A 12,794-nucleotide genomic window follows, 5' to 3' on the forward strand; every position below is an offset into this window, starting at 1 on the left:
AGATAAATGCATTATCTGCTGCTAACCAATCAATCACTTTCTGTTGGATACCAGGTCATGTAGGCATCAAAGGAAATGATCACGCAGATCAAGCTGCTAACCATCCAATCACTACAAGCTCTCCTAACTACCAAGTGCCGTATACAGACTACAAATCAGTCATAAAAAACGTGTGTGAAGAGCAATGGTTGCAAATTTGGCAGACTCAGGGCGGCAATAAGCTGCTTCAATTTAAACATGAGCCATCCAGCCATCCAGCCATCCAAGTTGTGGCCATCCAGCGTGAGATCAAATAGGCAAGAGGGGGTGATCCTGGCTAGGACGCGTATTGGACACACGCATCTAACCCATATTTATCTACTCATGGGGGAAGATCCGCCTATTTGTACATTTTGTCAGTCTACACTTACGGTGAAGCATATTCTAATAAATTGTAACCATTATAATAATTATCGAAACAAAATGTTTACATCGCTTTCACATCTGCAAGAACCTTTAACATTACCTCATCTGATTGCAGACGATGCAAATCTAGCCGAGCTCTTTGTTTTCTTCAAACAAACAGGATTATTTAACAGATTTTAATTGAAAATTGTACTACTGAATAGAATCAGGCACAATATGGCCTTAGTAGCCCTTGTGCTATTAAACAACATATCAACATCAACCAAAAATGTAGCATATATACAGCTGAGTCGTATGCTATAGAGTTAGCCTTGGGCCACATTAAAACCCATAAGGATCAAAGGTGTATGGCGTACGCTGACTCTCGAAATACACTGCAGGCTTTATCGGGGATGAGGTATAATCCTCATCTATTCGTGACCCGGATTCAGCAGACGTTACATTCTCTGTCTGAGTGCTCATTCGACATTCGTTTCTGCTGGATTCCAAGCCACATTGGGATCAGGGGAAATGAACTGGAAGATGCTGCGGCCAGATCCTCAGAACTCCACAACACTTATTGCCTGTTAGTCCCCTCAACAGACTACAGGCAGCTAATACACGCTAAATTACTCTCCCAATGGCAACAGCCTTGGCATGAACAAGTCACAAACAAGCTCTATCAGATAAAGCCTGTAATTCGATACTGGTAGTCTAGTCTGCTCAGGAACCGCAGAGAGGAAGTTGTTCTAGCTCGCTTCCGCATAGGACACAGTCATCTTACACAAGCATTTCTGCTGAGGACAGATGACTGTCCTATGTGTGAGAACTGTGGCACCATTTTAACTCTTCGTCACATTTTAACCGAGTGTTCACGTTTTACACACGAACGTGATTTATATTTTACTGCTTTTATTCATCTGGCTGCTGAGCCTTATACACTCAGTCAGATTTTATCCGACAATGACTATGTGTCCGCTTTTTTTTAGCTTTTTAAAATCAGTTGTGGGAGGGGGGGGATAATATAATGTTATTAACTGTAATTCACAGAAGATTACTACCTTTCCTTGTATATCTCTTATTTAGATTTTTCTTAGGTGCCCTCACACCTACCAAGGCCCCACCTTTTGCCACCTGACTGCTATACACTGTATATCTCACAGAAGATTTTCAGGATCGTGAGGGTAATATCCTTTGTTTTCCCTTAGTCAGTTTCCAGCATTCTCTCGCCAAATTGTGGGAGAGCAAACTCTTAACTAGAAAAGCAAGGCATGTGTTATTTAGAATAAAATAACTCAAAGTGAAAATAAAACATGAAATTTATTACATACATATATACAACATAATATACAACTGAACTAGAAAGCATACGATCATAATATACAAAGTTGACTCAGAGATACCTTGCATATATTATTCTTATTACAGTTTCCCTTCTCTAGTTATTCTGATTTGACAATTATATAAAAACACATGCTTCATTCTTTTTGCCTTATTCCCTAATTAACTCCTAACACTTGAACATTCACTATATCTATTTTGTTTACTCCTGGATACAATACTGTTTCATTTAGTAATAATCAAATATGCTACATTCATCACTCAGCTCTTTGTTCTCACCACACTGTTACAATACTTGTAGACCAATTTCAGTATTTTAAATCCCTACATGTTACTAATCATTCAGATAAGCCAATTGTACACAAGTCTTCATCAATTAAAGCACTATATTCAGAGCTGCTCATATAACTTAATTATCTATCATTTAAAGCATATTCAGAATCTTTCTTAATCTCTTTACTTCCCTTTCTAACACCTTATAGCTATTTGTACATCAATTTCATCTATTAAAACACCATATTCAACTTTGCTCATATACCATTTTAACATAATAAACTCTGTTAGTATATCTACCTCAGAGATAATTTATCTTTCACTTTACTTTCTAGTGCTATCCCCTTTTCATTAATTACCCTACTATTTCACTAACAGTCCTTCTTGTTAACTTAGAATGTACTTAATATATGGCTCACCTACTTCTATCTTTTTCTTTTCTTCTCCAGGGAGGTTTCAGTCTCTTCAGGCTCTCCAGGCTGTCGTTTAGGGCTTTCCCTTCTGGTTTCCTTCATTTGCTTCTTCCTGACTCTGCTTCAGACAAATTTCCGGAACTCTTGGAGGCTTAGGTCTGGCATTCTTGATCTCCTGGACTACCTGCTTTGAATACACAACTCCTCCTCTACTACGGATCAGTCAGATGTATATTCTCCAAGAGGGCGTTACCTTTCCTGGCTCGCTTAACCGTCTTTCGTAACTTTTTTTCTTATCGTACTGGAACTTCCCTGTTCGTACTACTCAACTATTTTCCCCCCTACTGTCTAGGGCCCCTTTTGCACTCCCTACATTTCTGCACTGCCTGACTTACTTTTTTTCACTCTCCACGCTCACTCTTTTAGCAACTTCTCTGTTTTCTTCACCCTCAAGACCCCAACTTTTTCTCCGTCGTTTGAACCACCACCCATATGACTCGCCACCAATCTCAAGAATTCTCCTAACTTTCCCTCTTTTTCTATTTGTTAAATATTTACCATAACCCTTTTACCCCGTGTGAAAACCAAGCCTTGTTCCCGTAATTTTCTTGTGTAGTTCTCAGGGCAGCACAAACCTTTCATGTCTGCCGTCGCCTCCCAGGATAGACATTTTCGTGTTTTCACATTTGCAAAATGTTGTCAACTTACCAACAAAATGTTATTAATGATTTTATTATTGAGGTTTGTAAGATTGACATGCTGCTCGATTTTTCATAGGAGAACAGTAAAATAATAAAAATCGGAGATCTTCCATGCAATGTAGAGTGTTCTCCGTTGTATTTGAAGTGACTTATTAATGACTCTTCCTGGCTAATGATGAGCATTGCCGTTTGTTCCTCTGAAGTGGTTAGCTTTCATTTGCTCTTCGAGGATGCTTAAGTATAGCATTTTGGAGAAAGAAGCCGTGCTTCCCTTCTCTTTTAAAATTTCTACTTAGAGAGAACTGAAATTATTTACAGGAGCATGGAAGTTCGGAGGCAAAAGAAAGATATTCTGTTTTTATAGATGAGAATGTTGTGATGATATCAGCAGCAGAAGGCAGAAGTCGATGATACTTTAGTTGATTGGAACACTAGAACAGCTCATTCAAAATAACAAAATAATAATAATAAATAAAAAACTATCTCAATAACGCGACATCTCAAATGAAGTATCGTCTGTTTGGAATTATAGAAACATCAGTAATGGATATATTATATCAGTAATTAACTAAGGGTATCGTGTGCTTGACTGGAGTAGAATCTGGAGCCTTCTTTCTATTTGAAACAGTCTCGGTGCACATCGCTGCTGCTCTTAAAGAAATATGGGCGTGTTGCGTGCTATAACAGACAGAGCGAGCACCTGAGACGAACAAATTTTTGAGAGGTGCTCATAGTCTGGGCTCATAAATTGTCCTTTATGCAGCGACATTTGTGACTTAATGGCATTCGTATAAATGTTGCAATTTTTTTAATGAATTGATTGTCGTCGCTGAGCTCTACTTTTATGGCGATCTCATTAAACAGGGTTGACTCCGGACTCCGTCTTTTTCGGATATGTATGAGCAAGCGTGTAATACGACCTTTGAAGCGATATTTATTGTAATCAGTAGTCCTTCGTACAAAGCGTAGTTGATAACGGCCCGTGCTTGCCTTTCGATGAGTAAAGCATTTTCTGTAGAGTTTGTTTAATCATTAGCCTACCTAGTTAGCAGTCTCAGCTTAAAGCAATTGGATTTCTCCAAAAAAAAAAAAAAACGAAAATACCAGTTTTGTCACCCTGCAAAACCAGCAAACTGGCATATGTCCCCGAAAAAGTTTAGGACTGCTGCCAAATTACAAGCAGTACATTAGTAAATTAAGTACGGTGGACTGAGAGATAGATCGGATTTCCTTCCCCTTAATATTTTATTAAGACTGTGTTGCACTGTACACTCTGCTCTAAGCTAGGCATAGGTGTGTTTTAAAGTTTTATTTATTTAAATAACAAGCCCATTATGCATAATGGGAACCACAACAGAAAACGTATTGCGAATTCACAGAAAAATAACACTTTAACAAAAATAGCATTAATTAATCTATACAGATATGTATGCTGCTATATGGAGGGGGGGGGATTAAGATTTTTTTCTGAACTGCGTCTTTGTCAGTCTAATTTTCGACTAATAAGCCAATGAATAAAGGAATTTTCCTATGGTATTTGATTAATAATTTTCAATGATGTTCTTTTTCATTTAAGGCAGTAATTGCCCTTTCACCTGCCTCAGTGGTTTGCAGCCTGTTCTGCTGATCCTGGAATCTCAGGAATTCCGCAGTTGCTCTGTAGTTTGCTTTATTGGAATATGCATATACGTGTGAAAATATAATACAGGCTGTATAATACTTTCTGAAGATACCGAAATTTTGGTTTGCAAAAGGACTCCGCGGCAGAATAAGATTGGATATATGTGGCGTATTTAGTAGGTCTTATAGAGAAAGTGCAGAAAGGACAATAGATATCCAACAAGCAACAGAACTCCTTTTCTCCCTATAAAAAAAATGTTCTACGGCTTCAAAATATGATGCAAGGTCCTGCAGCTCAACTTCTTTCAGTGTACCAATATATACCAGTATGTATATATTTCAATTATTGTTTTTTTTTTTGTTTTTTTTATGTTTATTTCTGTGTATACGGAATATGTCGTACATTTTCATGTTAAGTCATTTAAAAAGCCTTAGAAATATTTGTTTGTTTCCACGAGACAAAACTGCTGTTATTTCCACGCGCTGTATGTTCACTTATTTCTAATCTGTAGACATTTATAAGATGTTGCTCCTTAGCTTTTATTACCTTTGGAATGTACTTCATTTGCTCATCGAAGTTGTTTCTCTTTGTTATGTCTTTCTGTCACCAAGATAAGAGGAAAAACTGGAGCGGCCACTTTTTTATTTATTTATCTTTTTATTATTATTTTTTTCGATATTCTGACAACGCATTACTGCCATAGTTCGGGCTCTGCGGTGGCGCCACCGTTGTGCGAGATATGGTAATGGAATTTTATGCCACATGGCTACAGATAACGAGACTGCTTTAAGCAGATTCCTTGATGGTCTGTATTTCAGGGTTATGCGCGCCGAACTTTTTTTTTTTTTTTGTCAGTTTGTTTTGTCGTTGAAAAGTTGTGTTTTAATGTTTAATAAGCATCCACTGCCTACTTTATCTTTGCCATGATAATTTTTCCTCTTCGAAGACTGTAAGTTTTGCGAAAGAAGCACTTTCCAAAGTAGCCATCCTACCAACGGAGGTAAAAAAAAAAAAGAAAATAGTCTTTATGAATGCAGCAGTGAAACGGGAGCCGGAAGGTGATTACTTGCATGCGTTGTCATGTAATAGCGGCCCCGGGTGCCAAGCGTTCCGTGACCAAGCGATTTCTTTGCGTATCTCAAAGCGTTATCTCTAAAGAGCCTTCAAGTGATAGATTATATTTTGTTTCAACAACCGTTTTCTTTATTTATTAATTAGTGTAGCTCTTTTGCACTAGAAGAAGTAGGCAAAGGCCCAGAAAGGAAAGTTACCTTTCTGTTTTTTATTTCTAATAGTACTAACTAACTAACTTAGCCGCTTGGTCACCTTGTGGCACTGCTCCTGCCTCCCCGTGGCGGGGCCGGAAATCTGGGTGGTAAAACCAACCCCCAGGGCCAAAAGGAGCAAAACATGGACTGTGACAATTTTCCACCGATTAGGACTGCAAATCCAAATACACTGGATTTGCACATACCCGATAATGACTTATCCAATCCAAAGAGACTGAGGACGGATGCTCCCCGAATGGAAAACCCAAGTTTTCTGATTCTGCATTCGCTAACTAACCAATCGTTGGGTAGTTTATCACCATTCCTCATTCAAAAATGTCTTGAGAGCGTAGCTGGCTCCCCTAAAATGGTACGACGACTGAAATCTGGCGACCTGCTTGTTGAGACCACCAACTCAAAACACTCTGAGTCTCTACTCAGACTCACCTCATTTGGTGGAGTTTCAGTTAAAGTGTCCCCACATGCCACACTTAATTCATCCAAAGGTGTTATTTCTGAATGGGACCTAATGAATGTATCAGAAGAAGAAATTGTTCAGGAACTGCAGGACCAGAAAGTCACACAGGCAAAACGAATTATGATGAAAAAAGATGGAGAACTCCTTCCAACTCGTAGCATAATTTTGACATTCAGCTCACCTAATTTACCTTCATCCGTAAAAGCAGGGTATTTGCATTGTCGCATTCGCCCATATATCCCGAACCCAATAAGATGTTACAAGTGTCAGAAATTCGGACACTCACAAACAGTCTGTCGAGGAGATCCCGTATGTCCTAACTGTGGTTCAAAAGATCATTCCCAGGCTGAATGTAAAGCCCAGGCTCCACTCTGCGCCAATTGTAAAGGTAACCATCCAGCCTTTTCTAAAAACTGTGAACAATGGAAATATGAGAAAAAAATTCAGAAATATAAAATAGAAAAGAAAGTTTCATTCCCAGAAGCCAGAAAGCAAATACAACTAATCACACCTAGACGCACGTATGCTGAAGCCGCTAAAAAGTTTCATTCAGTATCGGTGCAGACTGATACATCAATACCTCCAAATACCTCTATTTCAGAATGGGCTCGTTCCCTGCTCAGTTCTGCACCTCAACCTTCAAAGCAACAGATTTCTACTAGAGCTAACAATACACCAGTCACGATACCACCTTCTGCCGGTGCAGATCCCGTAAGATCCGTCCAAGCAGATAACGCAGATTCTAATCGAAAACAGACATTTGACTCCTCCCTTATGGATACTAATGAAATTTCCAATCAAGATGATACCGAAACCATTCTGGAGATCCATCCAGAGGATGAAATAGACCAAAGACCGGTTTTCTCAAAAAGAGAAAGGATTAAAATTGACCGTGCCAAACAGACTTCCAAAAAGCAGTCAGATTCAGTTCCTTCATCTAAATTGAAATAATGAACAACGTTGTCCAATGGAATTGTAGAGGCTTTAGGAGCAACATTGATGACATATACGACATAATTAAGCAGCATAAACCAGTGGGCATCTGCCTACAGGAGACATATCTGACTCCTCAGGTATCTCCTTTGATAAAAAACTATACTCTTTTCAGACAAGATAGACCTATTGCAAATAATGCTCGTGGTGGAGTAGCCATACTCATAGATTCGCGAGTCCCATGCAGACGCATTTCTTTACAAACCTCTATAGAAGCCGTTGCTACCCGAATAGCAATTGGCATCACTCTGACTCTTGTTTCGATCTATCTACCACCCAATCATCCGTGTACTATTCACGAACTTGAAAATCTTATAATGCAGTTGCCAACCCCTTTCTGTTTATTGGGCGACTTCAATGGACACCATCCATTGTGGGGTTCTCCCAATGCAGATGGACGAGGGCAACTCATTGAAATGCTCATTGACAGACAAAACTTAACCATCCTAAATACTGGTTCACCCACTTACATCCATCTCCCAACAGGAACAGTGTCTGCAATAGATCTATCAATATGCTCTCCGATCCTCTTTCCTAATATTGAGTGGACAGCTCTAGATGATCCACTAAACAGTGACCACTACCCATTGATCTGTAAGATCCAAACATCACGCTCTTCAACTGCAAAAAACCAAATAAAATGGAAATTTACCAAGGCAGATTGGGCCAAGTATACCTCTCATGTTTCATTTGATAAACAGATCATTGAATCCTTCCCAATTGACACAGCTACTGATCATATCACCAAAGAAATTCTAGCAGCTGCATCCATTGCCATCCCACAATCACAATCAGTCACCTACAGACCCATAAATTATTGGTGGAACGATGAATGTAAGAATGCCAAAAAAGAAAAAAACCGAGCGTGGAATATATTTCGCAAATACCCTACTACCAACAACCTTATAAATTATAAGAAACTAAGAGCCAAAGCCCGACACATCAGAAAGGAAGCTAAAAAAAACTCTTGGATCCGATTTGCGACTTCAGTAAATAAAAATACTGATGTAAGAACAATATGGAAAAAAATAAGACAGCTAAATGGCAAATTTCCTCCATTATCCTCGCCAATATTCAACTGGAATGGACAGGAGCTCTCTAGTCCTGCAGAAATTGCGAATACTCTAGGGACAATATTCTCCCAGTTGTCTGCCTCGAACTCGTATGATCCGTCATTTCAGAAGATCAAAGCCTCAGCCGAAAAATCAAAACTTAACTTCAAAACCGCTGCTTCTCTACCATACAATCAGACACTTACTATGATTGAACTTCAAAAAGCTATATATTCCTCAAAGAACAGTGCTGCTGGTCCAGACGGAGTATATTACATAATGCTTCAACACTTAGACAATAAATCACTGTCATTGCTGCTGACCTTTTACAACCGTATATTCATTGAACATTCATACCCCACTCGCTGGCATCACTCCTATGTAGTGGCAATTCCCAAACCAGGGAAAGATCATTCTATCCCTCACAATTATAGACCCATCTCTCTTACCAGTTGTTTGAGTAAAACATTAGAAAAAATTATACACCGCCGATTAACATGGTATCTGGATTCAAAACATCTAATCTCTGATAACCAGTTTGGTTTCAGAAAAAATCGCTCATCCCTAGATCTTATGGTTAAAGCTGAAACAAATATCAGGAATGCATTTATACGAAATGAACATCTTGTCATGGTCTGCCTTGACATAGAGAAGGCCTTTGACACCACCTGGCGTTTTGGTATCTTAAAAGATCTTCATTCCCTTGACCTGAGAGGTCACTTACCATGCTACATACAAAACTTCCTTCAGTATAGATCTTTTCAAGTTCGCTATAGAGAAGTCTTCTCACAAATCTATATACAAGAGCAAGGAGTACCACAGGGCTCAGTTCTCAGTGCTACTTTATTTGCATTGAGAATAAATCATATTACCAAATGTATTCCCAAGACTGTGAACTCATATCTCTATGCTGATGATCTGACTGTTTCCTGCAGTTCGCCGAATATGAACTTCATTGAAAGGCAACTACAAATCTCACTAAACAATATTGAACTATGGATGACACAGAATGGTTACAGACTATCTCATCAAAAATCGAGTGCCATTCACTTTTGTAACAAACGAGGGATGCATCCTGACCCAGAGCTACACCTAACAAATCATCCTATCTCAGTTATGAGTAGCATTCGCCTCCTCGGTCTAATTTTTGATAGGAAACTTAATTTTTTAGAACATATCAAATATCTCCGGACAACCTGCCAGAAAAAAATGAACATTCTCAGAGTTCTTTCTTCTACAACATGGGGTGCTGACCGTTACACCTTACTTCACCTGTATAGAACTCTAATTAGATCTCGTCTTGATTATGGAGCCCCGGTGTATGACTCTGCTAGGGAGAGTGTGCTAGTACGGCTTGCTCCTGTTCAACATTCTGCCCTTAGGATTGCTACAGGTGCTTATAGAACATCGCCAGTACAAAGTCTCTACGCCGAAGCCCATGAAATTCCACTCTGCCTCAGAAGGAAGGTGTTACTTTTGAATTATGCCGCTAAAATTCAAAGCATGCCTACCCATCCAATTTGGCCTATACTTAGTGATCCACAGTTTAAAATGTTCTACAGAAATAAACCCAGAGCAGTCCAACCTACTGGCATCAGATTGCAGGCTCTATCTGAAAGCTGGAATGTGCACCTTGAAAAAGTCCTCCAAGATCCAAACACTTCAGTTCCCCCATGGTCCTGGGTTAATCCATCCTGTGACAATTACTTCCTGAACTGGGGAAAAGATTCCCTTGCAAATATTAACGTGCGACAACTTCATACTTCTCACACACAAAATCATCCGCATTTCATGAAAATATACACAGATGGATCAAAGTCTGATAGTGGAGTAGGTGCTGCAGCAGTTTTCCCTTTTAACACCATCTCTGTATCTCTGCCTACTGAATGCAGCAGTTATACAGCTGAGTTATTCGCCATTAAACTTGCCCTAGAAAATATTATTCATTGCTCCATTAAAAAAAGTATAATATATACCGACTCGCAGAGTACACTAGTAGCCCTACAAAACATCTCCTCACCAACCAATCCTTTAATACAAACCATAAGAAGTAAGATGATTCTTATTCAGGAACGCCAGCAAGTAGTCATCTTCTGCTGGATCCCAGGTCACACTGGGATCCCAGGAAACGAATGCGCAGACCATGCTGCAAAACATCCATCTAACCCATTATCTTCAGGCTTTTGTGTTCCATATGTTGATTACAAACCTATGATACGAAGGACATGTAAGGAACAATGGACACTTCTATGGCAAGCTCAAACGGGTAATAAGCTATTGGAAATAAAATCAGAACCACAGTTATGGACCTCTAGTTTTCGCACTAACAGAAAGGAAGAAGTCATCTTAACCAGAGCACGAATCGGCCACAGCCAGTTTACTCACCTATTTCTCCTCACAGGAAATGATCCTCCACAGTGTTCTCAATGCAACTGTCAGCTAACAATGAAGCACATTCTTGTTGAATGCACTCTGTACAAACATGCTCGGCAATGTTCATTCAGCTTCCTTCCAAATCTAAAAGAACCTCTAAAACTCTCTCATATCATAGGCAACGATGCTAATCTCTTGGAGTTATTCTGTTTTCTTAAACGAATAAAACTATATGATCGTCTCTGACTGTTTCCATAACAGTCACCATTGATAACTTTCATATCACTGATAGGCGCAATATGGTCTAAGCAGCCCTTGCGCCAAAAATAACAATAACAACAACAATAACAACATGTAATAGCTCTGTTTGTTACCTAAACGGAAATGAAAAGCGATGTTATCGGAGCAGAGCGTATTTTTATATTCGAGATAAAAGAACTTGACAAAATATATTAATAATTTTTGTTGGAAGAAGAGATTTTTCAAACTTACTTTGGTCATATCTTGAATCCTCAGCCCGTCGATATTGATTAAGAAAAGACACCCCTCTAACGAGTTGAAAACTGACTTCTTGAAGTCTTCTACATCACGGCGAGATTATTTCTTTCGAGATTACTAAACGAACGATTTAATTTAATTTTGAAGTCTTTTATATATGCGGAAAATAAATAAATGCACAAAATAATGTTTGGAACAAAAGTCTTCGTGGTGAAAATCTTGTAAAGTAAATAATTCTTTATTTCAGTTAGTGACAAACTCAAGCAACTTACAGCACTGTGTGTATTTGGCACCAATTAAAATCAAGGCGGTAAACTTGAATTTCATTATTTGCGCTTTACTAAAGAATTCAAACTGTGTGCGCGCACAAATGCAGTAATCGCCACTCTTGTTCTGTTAATTTTCTACTAGAAACCCATAGAGAAGTAGAAGACTTAGCATAATCGTCACTCTAAGCAAGAATTCTTTCCGGTGCCCACGCTGTAAAATACGCATTACATACTGTGGCGTTTCATAACAAACTTTGGACCTGATGGAACGCAATTTATTTATTTATTTATTATTATTTTTTTTATGTAACTTTTTCTCCTTTCCTCTTGGGCTCCCCTGAGCTCAGGGCCCAAGTGCATCTGCACCGGTTTCACCATAGACGTAACCACTGATTACACACAAAACGTAATAACGATACACCACTAATTGCACAAGACATAAAGCAATGATTTTTTTTTAATGAATTAGCTTTTAAATATTGAAAACAAATGTCTCATTGTCACTTTAGCTTTTGATATTGCCATAGAAATAATAAATTCTTCTCTTTTCCCCTCAACCTCTAAATTGTGCTGTCCTTAAACGAACACCGACTCCACATAGGATTAAATCTGATACTGTCACAGATGACATAACAGGCCCCGAGTGCCAAGCGACAGGGACCAAGCGATTTTCTTAAGCGACATATAGTGATCTTTACAAGTGATTTCGTTCTGTTTCATTTCTAGCGCCTTTCTCATCCTTATTTCATCCTCATTGTAAGTGGTTCTGTCCTTAACAGATTTAGATTTAAGTAAGAACCCAGGAAGGAAAACCACCTTTCTTTTCTTAGTACATTTATTTTCTTCACTAACAGACTAACTCTCCAGCCGCTTGGTCGCTAGGTGGCACTGCTCCTGCCTCCCCGTGGCGGGACCGGAAACCTGAAATGAAAAATAATCCTTTCAGGGCAAAAAGGAGCAACAATGGACTCGACAAACCAGGCTTCACCTGGAACTATGGATCTAACTGATCATAATCGGCAGCAAGATGATCCTAATCTATCTACTTCCAAAAGACAAAAGAAAGATGTGACCCAAACCATCTCTCCACTCTTTCTAATTTTCCACTCCCTAACAGACCACCAGCCTAT

At 39.0% G+C, this 12,794-nt stretch overlaps 1 protein-coding gene across 2 annotated transcripts in view; it reads right to left on the reverse strand.

The window, feature by feature from the left end:
* LOC150088244 (frizzled-10-like) overlaps positions 1-12,794 on the reverse strand; it is a 287,419-nt gene that overhangs the window by 134,479 nt on the left and 140,146 nt on the right. Inside the window, exon 2 of one of the 2 annotated variants that reach the window (XM_090369402.1) lies at positions 11,405-11,512. The exons of the other annotated variant lie outside the window; for it this stretch is intronic. The gene's annotated coding sequence lies outside the window, so the exon portion shown is untranslated. Of the gene's footprint in view, positions 1-11,404; positions 11,513-12,794 lie in introns of those variants that run through there. 2 annotated transcript variants of the gene reach the window in all.

Source organism: Mastigoproctus giganteus, chromosome 3 (genome assembly GCF_048544385.1).
Source record: "Mastigoproctus giganteus isolate SK-2022 chromosome 3, ASM4854438v1, whole genome shotgun sequence".
Lineage (NCBI taxonomy): Eukaryota > Metazoa > Arthropoda > Arachnida > Uropygi > Thelyphonidae > Mastigoproctus > Mastigoproctus giganteus.